Raw genomic sequence first — 24,535 nt, 5'->3', positions numbered from 1 at the left:
TCTTGATTGATGGCTTCCTTCTCCCTAGTCTTTTCACTTCCCACTATGATTGCTTTGCACTCCTCCCACTTTGTAGCTTTTCCTTTGTCCTTTGGATTGGAGATTGTATCACTTGGGAGAACATTGGTTGGCCGTTCAGCTTGTTTGGCCAATTGTCCCACTTGTCGTTCAAGGCTCTTCACGGTAGCTTCATTTCTCTCTTGCACTTTGACCAAGCTTTGAGTGGACTGAGCAATTGCTTGTATGGCTGCCTCAAGACTTGAAATTCTACTTTCATGATGGTCTATTGGTGGTATGATGGGGGTGGAATGTGGTTGCTGGAAGTTATTTGTAGGGGTAGTGTGGTAGTTTTGGGGGTTAGATGTTGGTGTGGAAATGCTATTTTGATGAGTTTGTGGATTGTGGTGGGGTGGTTGATATGTATTTTGTGGTTTCTTGTATTGATCATTATTAGTGTTTTGCTGGTCGTGGTTTGAGTAAGTTGTGTTTCTTGAGTTGTTTTGGTTTGAATTTTTCTGCCACGGTTGCTGGCTGTGGGTGTGGTTATCTCCCCATCTGAGATTTGGATGGTTCTTCCAGGATAGATTGTAGGTGTCACCATAGACTTCATTTTGGCCAGAGCTTTGGTTATGCACATATTGAGGTTGTTCCTGCTGCTGATCTTCTTGGTTTTCTTCATTTTGCCCCCATTTGGTTGATGGTTGGCTTGTATTCACTGCTGCAACTTGCAAGCTATCAATCTTTTTAGCCATCTGCTCAAATTGTTGTTGAATCTGCTCCTGCATTATCTTGTTTTGAGCTAGGAGGGTGTCAACCCCTTCCATTTCTAACACTCCTTTCCTTTATGATGGCTGGCGTTTTCTCTGATGAGCAAAGAAATATTGATTGTTTGCCACCATATCAATGAGGTTTTGGGCCTCTTCAGCTGTCTTCATGAGTTGCATTGAGCCTCCTGCTGAATAGTCAAGTGCCTCTTGAGCTTTCATTGTCAGTCCTTCATAGAAATTTTGGAGTTTATCCCATTCATTAAACATCTCTGGTGGACACTTCCTGAGTAAAGCTTTGTATCTCTCCCATGCTTCATACAATGACTCTCCATATATCTGAGTAAATGTTTGAACCTCTGTTTTGAGCCTGATGATCCTTTGAGGAGGATAAAACTTTGCTAAGAACTTGCTCACTAGATCCTCCCAATTGTTGATGCTTTCTCTTGGAAATGACTCCAACCATTGAGTAGCTTTGTCCCTCAGGGAAAATGGAAACAACAACAATTTGTAACTATCAGGATGTACACCATTGGTCTTCACAGTGTTACATATCCTCAGGAAGGTGGATAGGTGCTGGTTTGGATCTTCCAAGGGGCCTCCTCCATAAGAACAGTTGTTCTGCACCAAGGTGATGAGTTGGGGCTTCAATTCAAAGTTATTTACATCGACATTTGGGGTAAGGATGCTACTCCCACAATGCCTTGGATTAGCAAATGTATATGAAGCCAAGACTCTCCTCTGGGGTTGACCATTGTTGTTGGCCATTCTCACTGGTGGATTTGTTGGATTTGTTGAGTGTTCCTCCAATTCATGATATTCTTCATCTGATTCTTCCTCTCCAGCAACATTTTTTTCTCTTGCTTCTCTTCTTAGCCTTCGAAGGATTCTTTCGTCAGTTTCATGAAAGGTAGGCATCTCTCTTCTTGCATCTGACATACAAGCAAAACACAAGAATCACACAATACCAGAAAAGCAATAACACTTCAATCCATGGCTGAAGTGAAATATTAGTTAGCTTAGGCAAAAATTCAAATAGTTAGCGTGTTAGTCAAAAGTTAAAGAAACAGAAAAGAAAAAGTGCTTGATCTAGATCTCCACTTTACTTAATCATTGTCAATCTATTTCAATCCCCGGCAACGGCGCCAAAAACTTGATGTGTATTTTCAGAAAATGAATTCCAAACACACAAATCTAACCGGCAAGTGCACCGGGTCGCATCAAGTAATAAAAACTCACGGGAGTGAGGTCGATCCCACAGGGATTGAAGGATTGAGCAATTTTAGTTTAGTGGTTGATTTAGTCAAGCGAATCAAGATTTGGTTGAGTGATTTGTGATAAACAGAATTTAAATTGCATGGAAAGTAAAGGGAATGGGTAAATTGCATGAAATTAAAGAGAACAGAAAATAAAGTGCTGAATTTTAAAGAACAAGAAATTAAATGGCAGAAACTTAGAACGCAAGAAATGTAAATTGCAGAATCTTAAAGTGCAAGAAATGTAAATGGCTTGAATTGTAAAGGGAATTGGGAAGTGAATTTGCAGAATTTAAACAAGGAAAAGTAAAATTGCAAAAAGCAGGGAAGTAAAAGATGGATTTAATTGCAATAGATCTCAAACAGAAAATGTAAATCGATTGAAGAAGCGTTCAACAGAGAAATAAAAAGGGAATTTCAGATCTCAGGACCCAAGAGACTAGATAACCAAGTCTAGATCTCAATGCCTTCCTAGATCTAATCTAGAAATCAATTGCAAGAGAATTTAAAGATCAAGCAGTAGAAGAAGCAAAACCAAATTCAATTTCCAAAAGTGCAGTAAAGTGAGACAAAGAGATCTCAAGGTGAAATTGAGACAGAATTTCCTCAATTCTTCAACCCAAGATCCAAGACAAATGTAATTGAAATTGAAAACAAGAAAACTAAGAAGAAGAGAATTCAATTCTCCTCTCCGAAACTCAGAAACTCATAAAATTCCAAAACCAAAAGCTCTCAGCAAAACTAAAACGGAAAGTTCCCAAAAAAACTCCTTGAGAACTTAAATCCTAAGCTATTTATACACTTTCTTCAAATGGTCTTCAAGCCTTGAATTGGGCCTTTGTTCTTGATGGAATTGGGTTGATAAAGGCCTTGGTTGATTGCTCTTGGAGTTGGAGAAAGATCCATTGTGAACCGGGTTGAAAAACATAAAAGCTTGAGTAAAAGTTTGAGTAAAAGTTTGAGGTCAAACTTTTACTCAAACTTTTTATACCAGATGGCTTCACCTTGCTGCTACCAACGTTTGAGCCAAAGTTTGAGGTCAAACTTTTGCTCAAACGTTGGCCCCCTTGTAAATGTGTGTTGCGCCAACGTTTGAGCAAAAGTTTGACCTCAAACGTTGGCGCAAGCTTTTTCCTCCAGGGTGTGCAAGTGTGGCGCCAACGTTTGAGCAAAAGTTTGACCTCAAACGTTGGCACAAGCTTTTTCCTCCAGGGTATTGATTTTGTGATGCCAACGTTTGCCAAAATGTTTGAGGCAAACGTTGGCTCAAGCTTTTCTCCCAAAAGTTTGAACTAAAGTTTGAGGTCAAACTTTTGCTCAAGCTTTTTTTCCTCTGGAGTGTTTTCAACTCTTTTAAAAGTTTGAGCTAAAGTTTGAGGCAAACTTTTGCTCAAACTTTTTGTTCTCTCTTGCTCCTAGCCATTCCTTCTTTCTTCAACCTTCTTCAAAACTCTTTTCACCTATCATCAATCAACCAAACACATCAAAGCTTTGCTTAAAATCATGAGTTTGTTATTCTTTAATAATATATGACAATTATAGCATAAAATCTCATGAAATTTCATTAATTCATACATGGTTGATTGAATCAAAGGAAACATGGAAATCTACCCAATTGGCTTGCTTATGGCTCAAGAAAGTGCATAAATCAATCGAAAACAAAAGAAAAAGGCTAGTGAAACTAGGCTAAGATGACTTGTCATCACGGTGACAGCGCATCTTGGACCATTTTCACTGAGAGGATGGGAAGTAGCCATTGACAACGGTGATGCCCTACACAAAGCTTTCCATTGAAAGGAGTGGGAATGATTGGATGAAGACAGCAGGAAAGCAGAGGTTCAGGAGGAACGAAAGCATCTCTGTACGCTTATCTGAAATTCTCACCAATGAATTACATAAGTATCTCTATCCCATTTTACATTTTATTTATCTTTTAATTATTAAAACTCTATAACCATTTGAATCCGCCTGACTGAGATTTACAAGGTGACCATAGCTTGCTTCAAGCCAACAATCTCCGTGGGATCGACCTTTACTCACGTAAGGTTTATTACTTGGACAACCTAGTGCACTTGCTGGTTAGTTGTGTGAAGTTGTGGCAAAGTGTGTGAATTATGTTCCGAGCACCAAGTTTTTGGCGCCGTTGTTAAGGATCACAATTTCGTGTACCAAGTTTTTGGCGCCGTTGCCGGGGAAGGGAACGAACAACAATTTCGCATTTGTTTCCGTCCACAACAGTGCCAAGTTTGGTCCGGCAACAACACCAAGTTTTTGGCGCCGTTGCCGGGGATTGTTCAAGTTTGGACAACTGACGGTTCATCTTGTTGCTCAGATTAGGTAATTTTATTTTAATTTTAAGTTTTTGTTTTTATTCTTTTTAATTTCAAAAAAAAATTTTCAAAAAAAATATTTTAATTAATTTATGTTCTTCAGAATTTTTAAGAAGGAATTCTAGAATTTCATGGGAAATGTTGAATCCTAACTGGCTGTAAAGTCATGTCTAAATTCTTTTGGACTGAGGCTTCTTCTTCACATGCTTGAACTATGTATGCTGAAGCTTGGCTGGCCATTGGCCATGTCTAGTGTTTTGGACCGGAGCTTTCACTGAATGCTTGGCTGGCTAGTGAGCCATGTCTAATTCCTGGACTGGAGCTTTAGACTAACATTGCAAGATTCCTGGAATTTCTATTAAAAATTTTGAAATCCTTATTTTCCAAATTCCAATTAATTTTTGAAAAATACCAAAAATTTTAATAAAATCATAAAATCAAAAATAATTTGATGTTTCTTGTTTAAGTCTTGTGTCAGTTTTTAAGTTTGGTGTCAATTGCATGTTTATCTCTTTCTTGCATTTTTCGAAAATCCATGCATTGCATTCTTCATGATCTTCAAGTTGTTCTTGGTAAGTCTTCTTGTTTGATCTTTAAAATTTCTTGTTGTGTCTTTTCTTGTTTTTCATATGCATTTTCAATTTGTTAGTGTCCATACATGAAAAACTTTTAAGTTTGGTGTCTTGCATATTTTTCTTTTCTTAAAAATTTTCAAAAATAAATTCTTGGTGTTCATCTTGACATTCAAAGTGTTCTTGGTGTTCATCTTGACATTCATAGTGTTCTTGCATGCATCATTTATTTTGATCCAAAATTTTCATGCATTGAGTCTTTTTGATGTTTTTCTCTCTCATCATTAAAATTCAAAAATAAAAAATATCTTTTCCTTTTTCACTCATAATTTTCGAAAATTTGACTTGACTTTTTCAAAATTTTTTAAAATTTAGTTGTTTCTTATGAGTCAAATAAAATTTTCAATTTAAAAATCCTATCCTTTTTCAAATCTTTTTCAAAAATCAAATCTTTTTCAATTTCCTTCTTAATATTTTCGAAAATTTCAAAATTTATTTTCAAAATCTTTTTCTTATTTCTATTTCATATTTTCGAAATTAATGCTAACAATTAATGTGATTGATTCAAAAAAATTTTAGTTTGTTACTTGCCTAGTAAGAAAGGTTCAATCTTTAAACTCTAGAATCATATCTTTTTAGTTTTTTGTTAGTCAAGTAATCAACTTTAATTCTCAAAATCAAATCTTTTTAAATTTCTTTTTTTTAAATATTTTTTTCAAAATAAGTTTCAATCACATCTTTTTCAAATCAATTTCAAAATCTTTTCTAACTTCTTTTCTAACTTCTTATCTTTTCAAATTGATTTTCAAATCTTTTTCAATTAATCTTATCTTTTTGTTTGATTCATATCTTTTTCAAAACTACCTAACTAACTCTCTCTCTCTAATTTTCGAAAATCCCTTCCCTCTTTTTTCAAAATTCCTTTTTTATTAACTAATTGTTTTAAAATTTTAATTTAATTTAATTTCATTTTTCTTTTTAAAAATTTTCGAATTCTAACTAATTTAAAAAAAAAAAAACAAAAATATTTTTTTATTTAATTTATTTAATTTTTCAAATTCTCTCATCTCTTATTCCCTTCTGTTTATTTATTCATCTACTAACACCCCTCTTTCACCCAAGAATTCGAACTCATTCCTCTCCCTTGTGCTTGGATTCTTATATTTTCCTTCCTCCATTATTCTCTTCTTATACTTACATAAGGAATCTCTATACTGTGACATAGAGGATTCCATATTTTCTGTTCTCTTCTTTTTCATATGAGCAGGAACAAGGATAAGAACATTTTTGTTGAAGATGATCTTGAACCTGAAAGGACTCTGAAGAGGAAGCTAAGGGAAGCTAAAGCACAACTCTCTGGAGAAAATCTGACAGAAATTTTCAAAAAATAAGGAGACATGGCCGAAAATAATAACAATGCAAGGAAGATGCTTGGTGACTTTACTGCACCAAATTCTAATTTACATGGAAGAAGCATCTCAATCCCTGCCATTGGAGCAAACAACTTTGAGCTGAAACCTCAATTAGTTTCTCTGATGCAACAGAACTGCAAGTTTTATGGACTTCCATCAGAAGATCCTTTTCAGTTCATAACTGAATTCTTGCAGATCTGTGATACTGTTAAGACCAATGGAGTTGATCCCGAGGTCTACAGGCTTGTGCTTTTCCCGTTTGCTGTAAGAGACAGAGCTAGAATATGGTTGGACTCTCAACCTAAGGATAGCCTGAACTCTTGGGATAAGCTGGTCACGGCTTTCTTAGCCAAGTTCTTTCCTCCTCAAAAGCTTAGCAAGCTTAGAGTGGATGTTCAAACCTTCAAACAGAAAGAAGGTGAATCCCTCTATGAAGCTTGGGAGAGATACAAGCAACTGACCAAAAAGTGTCCTTCTGACATGCTTTCAGAATGAACCATCTTGGATATATTCTATGATGGCCTGTCTGAATTATCAAAAATGTCATTGGACCATTCTGCAGGTGGATCCATTCACCTAAAGAAAACCCCTGCAGAAGCTCAAGAACTCATTGACATGGTTACAAATAACCAGTTCATGTACACTTCTAAAAGGAATCCTGTGAGTAATGGAACGCCTCAGAGGAAGGGAGTTCTTGAAATTGATACTCTGAATGCCATATTGGCTCATAATAAAATATTGACTCAGCAAGTCAATATGATTTCTCAGAGTCTGAATGGATTGTAAGCTGTATCCAATAGTACTCAAGAGGCATCTTCTGAAGAAGAAGCTTATGATCTTGAGAACCCTGCAATAGCAGAGGTGAATTACATGGGGGAACCCTATGGGAATACCTATAATCCCTCATGGAGAAATCATCCAAATTTCTCATGGAAGGATCAACAAAAGCCCCAACAAGGCTTTAATAATGGTGGAAGAAATAGGTTTAGCAATAGCAAGCCTTTTCCATCATCCTATATGTCCAATGTTTAATATATCTATATGCTTGCATATGATTAAGACCATTATTTGTTTAGCTCACTTATCCAAATTAAGCCCACCCCTTAAGTTACCTTTGTTAGCCACTTTGAGCTTTTAAATCCTATTTTGTTCTTTATTTTACCACATTACTAGCCTTAAGCGGAAAAATAATTATATATCCCAATTGAATCTTTGGTTAGCTTAGGATAGAATTATGTATTAATTAAGTATGGAAAAATTGTGGGAACAAAAGATAATAAGGGAATATATCATGATAATATAATGGGAATTTGGGTGCCTACTCATGTAAAACTATAAAAATTAAAAAATCTATGCGTATTGATAAGCTACGTTTATATTTATGTTAAAAAAAATCCAAAAAAAAATAAAAAATAAAAAAATAAAAATAATTAAATAAGGGGACAAAGTTACCCCAATGTTAAGTTAAGAATTCAAAGATCAATGCATATATGATAAAATTAAAATAAAAGTTGATACATGAGTAAGGAATGTGAAAAGAAAATTTTGGGTAGCTAAGTGTGAAATTTAAGCTATAAAGAATATATATATGTGTTAGGTGAAAGCTTGGGTTAATTAAAGATTCAATTTATAAGCTTACTTAGCCATATATGTATCCTTACCCATACCTTGGCTCCATTACAACCTTGAAAAGACCTCATGATGTTTGCATTGGTATATTAATTGTTGTTGATTGGTTAGGTAAAGAACAGAAAATTAGAAGGCATGATTAGAGAAGGATAGAGTGATCACCCTATACACTAAAGAGATTAGAGCATACATACATCATCAGTGAGGGTTCAATGCTTAAGTTCTATGTTTCCTGCTTTCATGAGCTACCTTCTTGTATTTTTATCTGTTCTTACTGTATAAGAATTGAATTAGTGGAATTCGATCTGTGATTGTCTTGAAGAGCTTATTTACTTTTGACCAAGTGGACAAGAATCATATAGTTGCATTCACATATATAGGTTGCATTGCATTGCATGAGTTTTACATGTTCCTACTCATTTATTTTATCTCCTTCAACTAAGCATGAGAACATGCTAATGACTAAGTGTGGGGAGGTTGATAAACCACTATTTTATGGTTTATATTATGCTTAATTGTGCGGTTTTATCAAATCTTTACCCACTTATTCATATGATTAGCATGCATTTATAATTCCGTCCTAAAAATACTTTATGGTTGAAAACTTGCTTCCTAGAGACTTTTAATTTTGTATTTTAATTCTCCTTTATTCCATTCGATGCCGTGATCTATGTGTTAAGTGTTTCAGGCTTTATAGGGCATGAATGACTTGGAGATTAGAAAGGAAGCTTGCAAAAATGGAAGGAACACAAGAAATTGAGGAGATGACCAGCGAGAAGTGATGCGGATGCATGGCTTACGCGACCGCGCGACATAGAGGAAATTGCAGTGACGCGGACGCATGGCTCACACGACCGCGTGGATTGGAAACTGCACAAGTGACGCGAAGGCGTGGACGATGCGCACGCATGGCAAGGCAAAACGCTGGATGACGCGAACACCTGGATGACGCGATCACGTGACGTGCGCGATCTGCAGAATTCGCTGGGGGCGATTTTGGACCCTATTTTGACCTAGTTTTTGGCCCATAAAATCATATTAGAGCCAGGGAACATGCAGAGACCAGAGAACAACATTCATTCCGTATAATTTTAGTTTTAGATCTGATTTTACTCCTCCTCTAGGTTTTCTCTCTACACATTCATAGTTCTTAGGATTTTGATTTTATTGCTTTTTGGACTGGGATATTGAGAAGAGTTATTACTTCCGTCAAGACTTCGTCATTCTAGTTTGTTTCCTTACTTGTCACTTACTCTTCCATGTCCTTTATTTACTCAGAGTTACTCTTGGATTATTTTTAGAATTTATTAATACAAGAACTATTTTTATTTTTAATTAATCCTTTTGATTATTATTTATCATGTCTTTCAATATTTCCCTTTCTTATTTCGTGGATTTTACAATCATAATGAGCGAGTAGTTCCATAACTTGATTGGGAGTTGATTAACAGGAGGACCTTGAGCTGGATGCTCAAGAGTAAAATTATAGTTGGGTTTTGCGTTGGGTCGCCCTCTAGTCACTAACACTTGTCCTTCCCAAGGGAGAGGATTAGAACTTGTGAATAGAAATTGACTTCCAACTTGCTTAACTTTCCTTTACCTGGTAAAGGATAACTGAGCAAGCAACCTTTAATTATCACTTTTATCTTGAGAGAACTCCATCAAGGATTAGGCTTCCAACTAATCTACTCCCGGTCAAGGTTTTTATTTAATTTACATAAATTCTCTGATTTAATTTCCTGTTTATCAACTCAACTATTTTTAGAAAACATCTAATTAATAAAATAGCACATCTTTCTGCAACTCGTTGGGAGACGACCTGGGATTCATACTCCCAGTATTTTAATTTTAATTTTGTGATAACCCTTCTAAATTGATAAGTGGATTTTTGGTTGGTTAAGAACTGTACTTGCAACGTATCTCTTATAACAATTTCTTAACTCGCCAATTTCCGCCACGTCAGGTCCCAAGCAGAAAATACTTACATCTTCCCATGAACAACCCAAGCCTTGACATAGCCCTTCCATCTACTATTTCTTCCACCTCATCGTCACCACCATGGCAAAGATCCACACATCAAAGGATAGAAGATCTACACCGGAAGATTGATAGATATGAGTGGCACAACCAATGCCGATACACTTATATCAAGAAGCTTCTGCGTTGTGTTACCCCTAGCATGGAGGAACCCGAAATATTCACATCCACCTCGAACCCAAGTGATGGAAGCTCTGATGGAGGTGATAGTGAATATTCCGGTCCCGACCGTCCTTTGCGCATTGTTGGTAGCACGGAGGACCGTGCTAAATTCTAAGTGTGGGAAGGTTGTTCGACCGATCTCCATGGGTAACAATCTTTTCCTTTCAACACCCATGGATTTATCTTTTGCTTAGTAGTTAGTACATTGCATGTGTAGTTAGTTTTGCTTGTAAATACTCCTTGCATGATAGTTAATTTCTATAGAGTTGCTTGGTCAAAATAATGACTTCTTCCCCAAGAAACTGTGTTTTGGGGTACCCTACCAATTTTGAAAAAAAAATTTTGCAGAAAACTTGCTTCGAGAATGTATTTTGGAACATAGTGATTGAGCTAAGAACACAAGCATGTAAGTTTTGAGCCTATTGTGTGGTTATATCTTCTAACCATTAATTCCTATTCTTGTGTGCATTGTTCTCTCTCTATGATTTTAATCCTTGCTTTGTCTGATTCTATATGTCCATTGCTTTGTGTATGAATGCATTTACATGATTGAGGCCATCATTTCAATAGTCACTTTTCCCAGACGGCCTTAACCCTTTTATCTACCATTTCTAACCAATTTTCAGCCCATGATAAACCCCTTTTTTGTTCTAAAAAGAGCACATCAACAACCCCAAGAGAAAAATAATGAATATCCCTAGATTTGGATCCTTGATTAGCTTAGGAAAGTTAGGGTGTGTGTCATTCAAATGGGAGGGTGTACTTGGGAACTTGGGAAGATATAAAGGTGTGAATTTGTAATTGTAATTGAAAATTCTGGGAAATGGGAACATACTCATGTATTGAATGATTGAGCCATATGCATTGGAACTTTTGTACAGGAAACCCCAAGAGAAAGGGGACCAAAAAGAAAAAAATTTTTATGTGTATATATGAGAATGTAAGAAAAAAAAGGGAAATAGAAAAATATATATAGAAGAAACAAAAATAGAAAAAGAGAAAGCAATGAAAGGGGACAAAAATGCCCCAAGACAAAGTAATAATAACAATGCATATGGGATGTGAATTGAAAAGAATGCATGAGTATGCGAAAAGTGAAACCCATGGGTAGCTAGGTATTATACTATAGTTGTATAGGTTGTACTATGTGTCTAGTGGGATCTTAGGTTAATCAAGGACTCAAATTTTAAGCTCACTTGACCATATACATCCTTACCTTCACCCTAGCCCCATTACAACCCATGAATAAGACCTCATGATACTTGTAAGCATGCATTAAGTAATTGTTGATTGTTAGAAGAAAGACAAATCTTGGAAAGCATGATTAGGAGAGGATTGAATGACGAACCCTATACACTCGAGCGAATAGAGCGGATACACTTCCGGTGAGGGTTCGATGCTCAACTCCTTGTTCCCAGCTTTCACAAGCGTTCATCTAGCAAGTTATATGCACTTCATGTTGATGTTCAAATTGGTAGGATTTATGAACTACATATCATTTTCACCCCGTATACTCATATGTGTTCTTGAAGGATAGATTTACCCTTGACCAAGTAGATAGACGATTTTACATTAGTTGCATGCATTCATTTAGGAAATTTGCATTTCATAAATCCTTTCTTACCATGATCTTTGGTCTTTTTATTTTAAGCATGAGGACATGCTTGGTTTAAGTGTGGGAAGATTTGATAAACCCCAATTTTGTGGTTTATATTGTGTAGAATTTGGAGGGTTTTGTCAATATTTCTCACATTTATTCACAAGAATTGCATGGTTTTGTGTTCTCTTCCTAATATTGCTTCATGATGAGAATCATGCTTATTTCGTTTTAGAATTGCTATATTTTAATCCTCTTTTATTGCCATTCGATGCCGTGACATTTTTGTTCAGTGATTTCAGAATTTATAGGGAAAGGATGGCGTAGAAGAGAGAAAGAAAGCATGCACAAGAGGAAGGAACATGAAGACTTGGATTTTGGGAACTTCAGAATGGACGCGCATGCGCACTTCACGCGCACGCGTGAATGAGGATAGCTGAAAGCGGCACGCAAGGATGGACGCATCCGCGCGGATCAGAGAAATCCCATCGACGCACACGCACACATGGCGCGCACGCGTGGATCACAAAAGCAATCGGCGTGCACGCACGCATGGCGCGCACGCACAGAAGGCTGCACGTGACCTCATTAAAGAAAATCGTGTCTGACGATTTTTGAGGGTCATCAGACCCAAATTCAAGCTGTTTCTGCATGAAAACGACCCAGGGATGCTAGGGGGAAAGGGGGGATCAATCATTTTACACTTAGACGTAATTTTAGTTAGTTTTTGGTTCTTTTGTTCTTCTAGAGAGAGAAACCTTTGTTCCTCTCTAGATCTAGCTTTAATTTGATCTTCCCTTGTTGAATTTTGAATTGGATCTTGTTAATTACTAGTTTTAATTGTTTAATTTGAATTCTCTAGTATAATTTTTCTTAGATCTTGTGTTAGTTTTATGTTTCCTTGTTGTTTGTCATTTTATACTCATTTCATGAATCTTGTAGATCTTGATTTGTTCTTGTTGCATTGATGATTTCCATGATTAATTGTGTTGTTTGAGTGATTGTATGTTGGTAATTGTTAGTGGGTATTTGTTAGTTCCAATTTAATTGCAATTTGAATAGGTCTTTTATTAATGCTTACCATGTGTTTGATGAAATGTTTCCCTTGATTATGGAGTAGTCCTTTTTACTCTTGGCCTAGGCTAAGGGAATTGGGTAAACTTGAGTCATTGGGTCTAATGGATTTGATGATTTGGGAACCCTTAGTGGTCAATTTGATAGCCATTGACACTAGCCTACTACTAAGTTAATTAGTAGTTAGGTTGGACCTTATGGGTTAATGTTGACCAAACCATTTAACATACTTCAAGTATAGAAGTAAACTTAATGAGTTTGATTCCTCATAATTGTCAAGATATGGTTATTAGACAAAGATGGTGACCCCAATTCCCATGCTTAGCCAAGAGTCGTTTTTATCATTCATATTTGAAAACCCAAAAATCTTGATTGCTTTGTCTTAGTTATAGTTACTTGTTTAGTTTAGAATAGAATTACATTGGATGCTATTTTATGAGTTTGGAATTATTTACATTTTTCTCTAGTGGTTTGAATTAGTTTCTTGCATCTCAAGATTACTTGCTTGTTAAGATTCCTAGTTTAATTTCTTGCTCATGACTTACAACCCCGGATTTCTAACTAATGTTGAAGCACATGTTTGCCCATTCCTTGTGAGACGATCTGAGATTTGAATACTTCGATTTTTATTGGGGTTGAACTTGTGACAACCAAACTCCCTTCTAAATTTGATACTCGAGGATTGTTGTTGGGAAGAGCTATACTTGCAACGGGATTTTATTGAAAAATTCTATACCAACATAGTCCAGGAGGGCCATTAGCACACAACGCGCACAGTGCGGGCACAATTCTCTGGAAAATGGCTAAGAAGTGGAAAAATTCAATCCATGCGTACGCGTGCATAACGCGTGCGCACGGATGGCCGAAAATACTTCGGTCACGCGTACGCGTAAAGCACGTGTGTGCGTGGATGGTGCTCTGTTTTTTAAAATTTTTCTATGTTTTTGCACTAATCCAAGCATTCGAAACCTCCAAATAGCTACCAAAACATTATAAAACCTTATTTAACCTACTAGACTCCGAAATAAACTCAACTAAGCAATCAAAACAAGGAATTAAACCTATTTTACCAATATTTACAAAAGAGGAAAATGAAAAGATGTTACCATGGTGGGGTGTCTCCCACCTAGCACTTTTGTTTATTGTCCTTAAGTTGGACTTATGGAGAGCTCGTCATCAAGGTGGCTTGTGCTTGAATCCATCCTTGAACATCCACCAATGCTTGAACTTCCATTGTGCTTCATCATTCAAAGTTAATAACTCCAAGCTTTGATGGAGTTCTTCACAAACCATAGGCTCCCAAAGTTGATCCTCCTTGTGCGATCTGGGATCCCACACCTTGTTTTCATACCCTTCCTTTAGTTGATCATGATGATTTCCTCCGGGTGGCAAGAGAGATGAATTCTCATGGAAGCACCAAACTACCCTCCTAGACCCATTCAATTTAGCACTACACCAATCCATGCTCTTTAATTTTGAGCTTCCAACCATAATGAGTCTAGATTTACAACGCCAACCACTAAACATCCTCCTCTTTCGCTTAATTCCACAAAGGCGCTCTAAGTTGGCCATCCGTCTCAAGCAAACCATATTCAAGTGGCATAATAAAGGTAAGAGTTAGAAGTTTTACCCACTCAGGTGAAGGATTAGATGTCAACCTAGGTGGAGGAGTTTCCAACGGTCTTGACAAGGCACGCTCCACTCCCATCCATCCTCTTCTAGGGGTTTCCACTACTTGGCAAGATTTTTCAAGTTCCTCCTCTTGCCAAGCCTCCTCAAGTTCACATTCTTCTTCACCAAATTCTTCTATCTCTTCCCCATCACTCAAGTCATAAATAGGAAGTTGAGTGAAGTCCACCTCATCATCAATTCCAAGCATAGCGGGGAAGGACTCATCAAGCTCAAAAGGATCACATGTTAATTCGAAATCATCATAAATAGGAGAGCTTGTTGCTTGGAGCACTTCTTCCACTTCTCCAATCACATTGTGCCTTGGAGGGTGTGCACTCTCCTCCTCAACATCAACTTCGAACTCCAATAGAAGAAGGCTCTTCAATTTGTGATTCATCTATGTACTCAACATATCCTAAGGCTCCAACCACTACTTTCTCTTGTTCAATAATCTCTACCTCCTCCTCTTGTTGCATTTCTTGCTTTAACTCCTCTTCTTCACCTTGGAGCTTCAAGTTCACTCCCTCACTAAACTCCTTGGTTGCTTCTTCACATTCAACAATAGGAGTGCCTTGATCGCATAGGCTTAGGCGGGATGAGACTATGTTGCCAATAGCTTCTACCATGATAGCCATTTTCGCTCTTAACTCTTCAAACTTCTTTTCATCCTCCTCGTGTCGCCTTAAGATATGAGATTCAAGATCTCCCAATTCTAGCATGGGGGCTTCATCGGGAGGTGATGGTGGAAGAAAGGGTTCATTGTTTGAGGGAAGATTATTTTAATTGGAAGGTGGTTCATATTGGTGAAATCCTTGAGGTGGTATGTGTAGAGTTTATGGTCCATGAGAGTATTGGTATTGGAAAGGTGGTGGCTCTAGATGTGGTTTATACGGTGGTTGGTATGGTGGGTATGGGTTGGGGTCATATGGAGGTGGATGGTGGTATGAGGCTTGTGAGTATGGTGAAGGGCTATATTGAGGAGGGGGTTCATATGTATGTGATGGTTGTGGTTGACAATCACAATAAGGGTCATCACACACATTAGATTGGTATGCATAAGGATTAGGATTATACCCATAAGAATCCGAAGAGTAGTCACATTGGGGTGGCACTTGGACGGCTCGGGTGGCAATAAATGCCCTTTGGTTGTCGCGCATCTCCGTGAGGATAGTAGTCATGTCCCCAATCACTCTTGCCAAACTTTGATCTCTAAATCCTTGATGCATGTTATCATGGTAAATTCCATCTTCTACAACAAAGTTTGAACCAAACTCATAGCCAAAGTGATGAGAATTCATGGTGATAAGAGAAAATAAAAACAAAAGCTAACAAGAAATAAAGAAAACTAAATCCTAAAACTAGCAAAAACTAACAAACAAACCCAAAAATCAAGCTATTCACAATATATACAATAGCCAATAACATAGCACCATTGCAATTCCCCGGCAATGACGCCATTTTGATAATTGAGATTTGCTCGATGGTCTAGATTTTCTTCTTATAGAAAAGAATTACTTCATTATAAGCATAGCTCCAAACCAACAAACAATTCTCACATCAAAAATTTTGGTTGTCACAAGGAACAAACCCCAAATAAGAAATAACCGAAGTATTTAGACTCTGGGTCGTCTCTCAAGGAATTGCAATGAGGTGTATGCTTATTGGCTATGAAGGGGGCAAGGGGGGTTTGATTGATAAAGGGCAAGAAATTAAATGTGCAAGAAAGGTAAATCAAGCAAGCAATTAAAGAAAGCAATTAATAAGGTGAGACATTCATGGCAAGGGTTGAGAACATAGGCTTTCTATCCTAGTCATGCAATGATCAATTTATCTTATTTAGCCAACTCCAACAAATGGAAAAAGGTATTGTGTCATCTTCACATAGGGAGAATGTCAAACAAGACTAGTTAATCATGTCACAATAATAAACAAGAATTTATCTTATTACGTCATCCCCGAAGGTGGAAGAAGGTATCATATTATCTTCACACTCGAAAAAAGTCTAACATGACTAGCTAATCTCAATCTAATGGTCCTAATCAACTTACTAAGTGAATTAGCAAGAGATTAGAGTTAATGGAAACAATACTAGCTAACAACTCTAGATCACCAACATGAGTTGGATTTTCATTACTCAAGATTGCCTAATTACTCTTTCCAAGCCAAGAATGCTCAAAATCTACTCTAAAGCCCAACTAAGCATTTTGTCAAACACTTGGTGGGTATAAATGGAAAGCATGGTAAATATGCAAGAATTATAAATCTACCAACTACCAATTGCAAGGAAAGTAAGATCACAACTCAAATCAACAATAAAAGAACATCAAACATTAAATTGCATTAAAAGGGATCCAAATCCAACAAGAGCTTCCATGAACAAAAAAGATAGCATAAAAGGAAAATTAACACTAACCATGAAATTCAAAGAGTAGAAGCAAAAATTCATAAAGGAAGCAAGATGAAAACATGAGATTGAACCCAGATCTAGAAGAGATTAACCTAACCTAACCTAATTCTAGAGAGAAAAGGGAGCTTCTCTCTCTATAAACTACTCTACATGATGCTAACACTTCAAACAATTGCTCCCTCCTTGCCCAAGCTTCAATTCTGCATGAAATACACTCAGAAACAAGTTGGATTTGGGCCTGGGCAGCTCAGAAATCGCCCCAGCATTTTGCCTTTAAGTGGGTCACGTGCGAGTATCAGCGCATACGCGCCATGTGCGCGTGCGCGTCGATTGGCCATTTTCTCATCCACGCGTACGCGCCATGTACGCGTACGCGTCGCCATGCGAAGCCATTTCTGTGCGCGCGCGCCTTGTACGCGTGCACGCACATTGAAGTATTCCCAATCCTTGTTTCCTCATGCATTCTCCACTTTGTATCTTTTTCTCCTCATTTCTTCCATCGAATACTTGCCTTATGAACCTAAAATCACTTAACAAACATATCAAGGCATCGAATAGAATTAAAGTGAATTAAAATCACCAATTTAAGGGCCTAAAAAGTATGTTTTTACACTTAAGCACAAATCAAGGGAGAATTACAAAACTATGCTATTTCATTGAATAAATGTGGGAAAAGGTGATAAAATCCCCTAAATTAAGCACAAAATAAACCACAAAATTGGGGTTTATCACATACGCATCGATTGGCAAAATGCAGCATGTACGCGTACACGTGGGAGACGCGTACGCGTGGATTGAAAAACGTTGGAGCGGACGTTTGCCTGCCAACGTTGACGCAAACGCGGAAGACAGGGTCTGGGAGCAGAATTTTGGCGCTTCAACATCACTTAAGGCCCCAATACACCCCTGGATCATTCAAGCAAGCTGAGCCCATCAATTATCACTCATCCAAGGCACAAGAAGGATCTAGATTAGGAATTTGAATTCAATTATAATTTTCTCTTTCATTTTTTGTAAGCCTATATATAGGAAGTAGCTGGATTGGAGAAATTATTCTGGATTGGAGGGGAGTCCAGAATCATGCACCACATCCCCTAACACACACCCTTTTTCATCTTTATTTTCTTTTTCTTTCCTTTGTAGAAGTAGTTCAGTTTTAATTTGTAATTTTCAATTATGAACTTTGAATTTTCAATTCCAGTTTTACGTTCTTAATTTTCATCTTTATTTTTTGCACTTCTTTTCTTCTCTGTTGAATAGAGCAATGAACAACTAACTCTTTTCATTGGGTTAGAGAACTCTGTTACAATTCAATGGATTAATTTACTTTTATCACTCATCTTCTTCGGTCTTTTCTCTTAATTTTACTAGAAAGCTTTTGATCTTAATTCAATTGAGCAATTGTCTCGATGGAGAAGTTGTTCATAATTGGATTTCCTCGGAACCTTGACAGAGGAATGAGGAAATCATGCTAGAAACGCTTTCTCATATTGGATTAGGTTGGTGGTTGGATGGATATTGTGACATTTAATCCTACCAATACTTTGATCTATGAATGTGTGTGGTATAATTAGTGACCAAGCTTCATCTCTTCCCATGAACAATTAAACCAAGACATTGGGAAATTGTACAAGCTTAGAGAGATTGGTGAGCCAAGACATTGGGATCCAATCACTTAAGATTGCCAAGAAAATCAATGAATGCATTGTTTGAGGAAGAGATGAAAGCAGTTGATCTGGAGATTGCAATACCTTTCTATCCCAATGCTTTCTTTTCCTTTTTACTTTTACTTTTTGTCATTTACTTCCTGCACTTTACATTTATGTCAATTTACTTTTCTGCACTTTACTGCTTTTATTTACTTTGATGCAATTTACCTTCCTGCTGCTTATCACTCCAAACTGAGTCGTCTAACTAGGCTAATCAACTAATTATTAATTTCTTAATCCGTTAATCCTCGTGGGATCGACCTCACTCTTTAGTGAGTTTTATTACTTGATACGACCCGGTGTACTTGCCGGTTAATTATTGCGCGGAACTTATTTTTCGAATGTCAGATTTTCACTCATCTCTGCCCAATTTACTACCCTAAGAATTTTGAGTTTTTGGGTTTTATATTGAGTGATATTTTGTGATTTTGGGTGTTTAGGTACACTCTAGCACTTGATTACTATTGGACTTTGCTTCCAAAACTATTGGGCAAGGTAAGAGTGTCTTGAACCCTTGGGAATTTTTAGTAAGATGAACCCTATGTTGATTGGTTACGAATTATGTGTATTTATAGCTTGAAGTTGTGATTATTGGCTTTTACTTGGAGCTTAGAGTTGAATTGTTGGCTTGGTTGTGGTTGGAAGCTTGAATTGCACGCAATTTGGATTTTTGTGCATATTAGGAATTGACCAAGATATGATTTCGGTTTCCTCTATGTAATATGATGAGGGAAAAACGATCCCACACAAACTCACTGGAAAGTGTACCGAGTCGCATCAAGTAGAAATAACTCACAGGAGTGAGGTTGATCCCACAGGGATTGATGGATTGAGCAACTTTAGTATGGTGATGAATTTAGTTAAGCAAATATTTGATGAATTTGGTGAAATTTGATTAACAGAATATAAATTGCAGTGAATCTAAAGTGCAAAATGAAAATTGGCAGAATCGTAAATGCAGAATAAGTAAAATTGCAGAAACTTAAAGTGCAAGTAATTAAAAGAACTGAAACTTAAATTGCAAGAAAAGTAAATAACTGAAACTTAAAGTGTAAGTAATGTAAATTGCTGAATCTAAACTGCTGGGAAACTTAAATTGCATGAATAATAAAGGGATTTGGGTGTTGGGAATCAAAACAGAACTGGAAAGAGTAAATTGCAGTAAATCTGAGAACTCTCAGATGAAGAAATGCAGAAAATAGGTAAATTAGGCTTTTAGTCCCAAAACAGAAATGGAAGCAGAAAAGTAAAACGGAATGAAAACTTAGATCAATTCTTAAATCTTAAAAGAGAAATGAAGAATTGCATAAGAATAGCAAAACAGAAAGAAAACTAAGATCTCAATTGCTCTCTTAACAAAACAGAAAACAGGAAATTGCAAATGAAATAAAAGTGGAAGGAAAGCTAATATCAGATCTCTAATTCGTCAAAAATACAAAAGGAAAAGTAAAAGAGGACTTCAAGATGAAGAAATTCAGAAGAATTCTTCAATCCATGTTTCCAGATCCAAAACAGAAAGTAAAAGGTTACAGAAGAGAGAAAATGAAAACAAAAAGGAAAATTCAGATCTGATCTCAATTCTAAAATCCTAAAAATGAAAATTAAAAGAGAACTCCCCAATGAAATCAAATTCCTATCTATTTATACACCTTCCAATTCTGGCTTCCCGTACTTGTAGTGGGCTTTTTGGCCTTGTATAAAGTGGATCAAAATTGCAATTTGTTGCAGCTCCCAGGGGAACGGTGCGTTCTCAAAGTGAGGGCAGTGTTCATTCATTCACGCATATGCGTCATTGACGCGTGCGAGTCCTTTTGCCCTTTTTACTCATCGACGCGTACTGATGAATGGATTTTTGACGGTTTAGAATTTCACAAATGAAATCTCGTTGCAAGTATAGTTCCTAAACCAATCACTAATCCTTTCATGCAAAAAGTTGTTTGTCACTAAAACAAACCCCTAAAATTTATAAACCGAAGTATTCAAACCTCGGGTCGTTCTCCCTAGGAATTGTAATGAAGTGTCTTGTTATCGGTTGTGAGTTATATTTGGGGTTTTGATATAAAGCATGAAAGATAAATGGTAAGAAAGTAAACTAATGGCTAAAAAGGTCTTGGCAAGGGTTGGTGGTCAAAGATCTCTATCCTAATCACTAACCACAATATGAGAATTGGCAAGGATTAATCTCATTAAATCATCCTCTAACTAGTAGTAAAGGAAAGTCAAATGAGCTATATCAATCCTAGTCCATAAGTCCTAACTCTCCACTAATTCAATTAGTGAGAACTAGAGTCAATGAATCCCAATCATCAATTACTTGGACATTAGTAACTCAAGAGTTCCTAAGTTACCTTTCCAAGCCAAGAACATAAAACTCTACTCTAAAATCCAACCAAGCATTTCATCAAACACTTGGAAGGCATAAAAGGAAAGCATAGTAAAATTGCAAGAAAAGTAAATCTACACTACTCAATTTGCAAGGAATTAAACAACAACAAATCAAATGAACACAATTATTATGATTTACCTTGAATTGAATTGAAAGAGAAAGGAAGGAACAAAAGTAGATCTACAACAAAATGCAAGAACAACATAAAGGAAATTACAACTAAAGGATGGAAGAAGAATGAATGTAACAACAAGGAATTGAGAAGATAGAAGTAGAAGAAGATGAATTAAAATCTAGATCTAAGAACTAAACCTAATCCTAATTCTAGAGAGAAGTGAGAGCTTCTCTCTCTAGAAACTAACTCTAACTACTAAACTAAGCTAATTGGTAACTAACATATGTTTTCCTCTTCACTCCTTGGGTTAAATAGCATCAGAAATGAGTTGGATTGGGCCCACAAGGCTTTAGAATTCGTTGGCCACGTTTTGCTTTAAGTGAACTAGGTGGCAGCAACGGCGCGTGCGTGTACTTTGCGCTGCGCGCCACCATACGTATAGAAACTATGGCAAATCTTATATGGTTTCGAAGCCCCGGATGTTAGCTTTCCAACCCAACTGGAACCGCATCATTTGTACCTCTGTAGCTCAAGTTATGGCCGATTAAGTGCGAAGAGGTCGGCTTGACAGCTTTCCGGTTCTTCCATTTCTTCATGAGTTCTCCAACTTTTCATGCTTTCTTTCTTCATTCCCTTGATCCAATCTTTGCCTCCTAAACCTTAAATTACTTAACAAACATATCAAGGCATCTAATAGAATCAAGGTGAATTAAATTTAGCTATTTTGAGTCCTAAAAAGCATGTTTTCACATTCAAGCACAATTAAAGGAGAATATACAAAACCATGCTATTTCTTGAATAAATATGGGTAAAAGGTGATAAAATCCCCAAAAATCAATACAAAACAAACCGTCAAATTAGGGTTTGTCAACCTCCCCACACTTAAACCAAGCATGTCCTCATGCTTAAACCAAGAATGAAGTAAGGGTATGACATTTATTCAATGGAAACTAACTAAATGCAATCTACCTATATGCTACTATCTAAATGAATGCAAGTGCTGGGTCAAAATAAACCAATTCCCAAGAAACATATATGCACAAGGGCTAAGGACTAGCAAGTCTAATCCACAATTGAATTGAGTCATTAAATATTTTTACAAACTTGCATGAAAATTATGATCATAAGTGAAAACATGTAATTGAGCATCAAACCCTCACCGGATGTGTTTGCACTCTATTCGCTCAAGTGTTTAGGGTTGATTCACTCAATTCTCCTCTATTTCATGCTTTCCAAGATTTGTTTTTCTTCTAACAATCAACATTTATTTCATGCATGCATACAAGTATCATGAGGTCTTTTCATTGGTTGTAATGGGGCTAGGGTCAAGGTAGGATGCATATTTGGTCAAGTGAGCTTGAAATTTGAATCTTTGATAAGCTTAAACTTCCCACCTAACCTATGACATCCTATACAATTAAGTTCTAATCTAGCTACCCATTCTTCACTTTTTCACATACTCATGCATTTTCTTTTTCATTTCACAACACTTATGCATTGATTTTATTGGACCTTGCCTTGGGGCATTTTGTCCCCTTTTTATTATTTTTTTTCTTCTTTTTTTTCTTTTCTATTTTTTTTTCTTTTCCATATTATTTTTCTTTTCTTTTTCTTTTTTTTTCCTTTTGTTTTTCTCATTTTTTTTCTTTCTATATACAGGAGCATCAATGCATAAGATTTTACATTTGATCAATACATGAGTATGTACCCAATTCTCAATATTTTCAATAACAATACAAAACTACCCTTTTATTCACCCAATGTCCTAAGGTTCCCACACTTGAATGATACTCACACACACTAGCCTAAGCTAATCAAAGATCCAAATAAGGACAATTATTGTTTTTCGCTTTAAGGCTTGTAATGTGCTAAAATAAGAATAAGTGGGTTAAGCGTAGGCTCAAATTTGGCTAACAAAGGAAGATAAAAGGTAAGGCTATTTGGGTAAGTGAGCTAATAAAATGATGGCCTCAATCATATAAATGCATGAATACACAAAATAATGGACATAAAGAATCAAACAAATCAAAGATTACAATCATAGAAAGAGAATAATGCACACAAGAAGGAAAAATAAGTGGTTATAAGATGTAACCACGCCGTTAGGCTCAAGTCTCACAAGCTTGTGTTCTTAGCTCATAAATCATGTTCCACAAAATATATAATTCAAGCAAGTTCTATGAAAAGTTTTCCACTCAAATCAATTGGTGCCCTATAGATAGAAATCCTTGGAAAATTTCATTATTTTGACTAAGCTTATTGTGTATATATATGCAAAAATAAGAAAATGCAACAAAAATCCAAAAAACCTAAAATGAAATGCAAAAGTGTTGGGATTAGAAATTTGTCACCCAAAATCGCCGACCGGTCGGACGACCTCCCCACACTTAAAAGTTTGCACCGTCCTCGGTGCACTCAAAGATGAGCAAGGGGGTACGGCGACTCTCCGGATTGCTATGTGTTCTTTCTTCCGCTTCCATGGTTGCTTGTGGTGCATTCGTTATGAAAAACAAAAATACAACACCATAAGATGAGAAGATATAAAAGCAAGGAAGCATACATTGTTGGAATGAGGTAAATCACTAGAATGAGGTGAGTGAATTAGTGTGACATTAAGAAATATTAGGTGTGTGAATTCTAAATTGCGCGGTTTAGAATACACATTAGCATAAAAGCTATGTCACAAAAGAAGCATGCACTTCACTTATCCTAGTGTGCTTGAGATGCTTTAAGTGAACTTGTAAGGTAAGACAAGCATTAGAGAAGCATGAAAGCATTCAAGTCAAACATATGGATGGATATAATCATGAAATACAATGCATTAAGGTAAATGCTCAACATTATCCATCAAGAGGTAGCCTAATCGAGGAAAAAGATTCAAATCACATGATGGCTAGCTACAACATGCAATTCAAAAGAGTTATAAGCTCGAAGACAATTCTCATCACTTGGTATTTTTCAAAAGGTAAGCATGAAGAACTCAAAACCAAGTAACAAAATATAACCTCAATCATAGAATCCAACAAAGATTATCTAAAAACATTCATGCTAACATAGCATTTAGGCAATAAGGGATATAGCAATGTATAGTAAACAAAGTCAATACTCCAACACGTATAATGAAAAGAGAGAAAATAAAATGAAAGCTAAACGAAAACTAACTAATTAACTAACCAACTAACTAATTAACTAACTAAAATAAATGGTTATTCATGGTGTTTGGAAGTGTTGGATGAGGGGTAGGAGAAGGGAAGAAGAAAGGAGAAGGAAAGAATTGGAAAGAGGAGAAGAAAAGAAAAGTGGATGGGAGAAAGAAATCCGCGCGTACGCACACATGGCGCGCGCGCGTCGTTGGCTTATTTCGAGAGTGGCGCGTACGCGTCATGTGCACGTGTGCGCAAGTGGGGTTTGTGC

General features: G+C 36.6%; 1 non-coding gene across 1 annotated transcript; it reads right to left on the bottom strand.

The window, feature by feature from the left end:
• Positions 1-6,712: 6,712 nt before the first annotated feature.
• LOC112732145 (small nucleolar RNA R71) lies at positions 6,713-6,820 on the bottom strand. The gene has a single exon (XR_003167882.1). It is a non-coding gene; the product is annotated as a small nucleolar RNA R71 (small nucleolar RNA).
• Positions 6,821-24,535: the final 17,715 nt, after the last annotated feature.

This window comes from Arachis hypogaea, chromosome 12 (assembly GCF_003086295.3).
Source record: "Arachis hypogaea cultivar Tifrunner chromosome 12, arahy.Tifrunner.gnm2.J5K5, whole genome shotgun sequence".
Classification (NCBI taxonomy): domain Eukaryota; kingdom Viridiplantae; phylum Streptophyta; class Magnoliopsida; order Fabales; family Fabaceae; genus Arachis; species Arachis hypogaea.
Note: the sequence above shows the minus strand (reverse complement) of the source record. Positions and strands in the feature narration are given on the sequence as shown.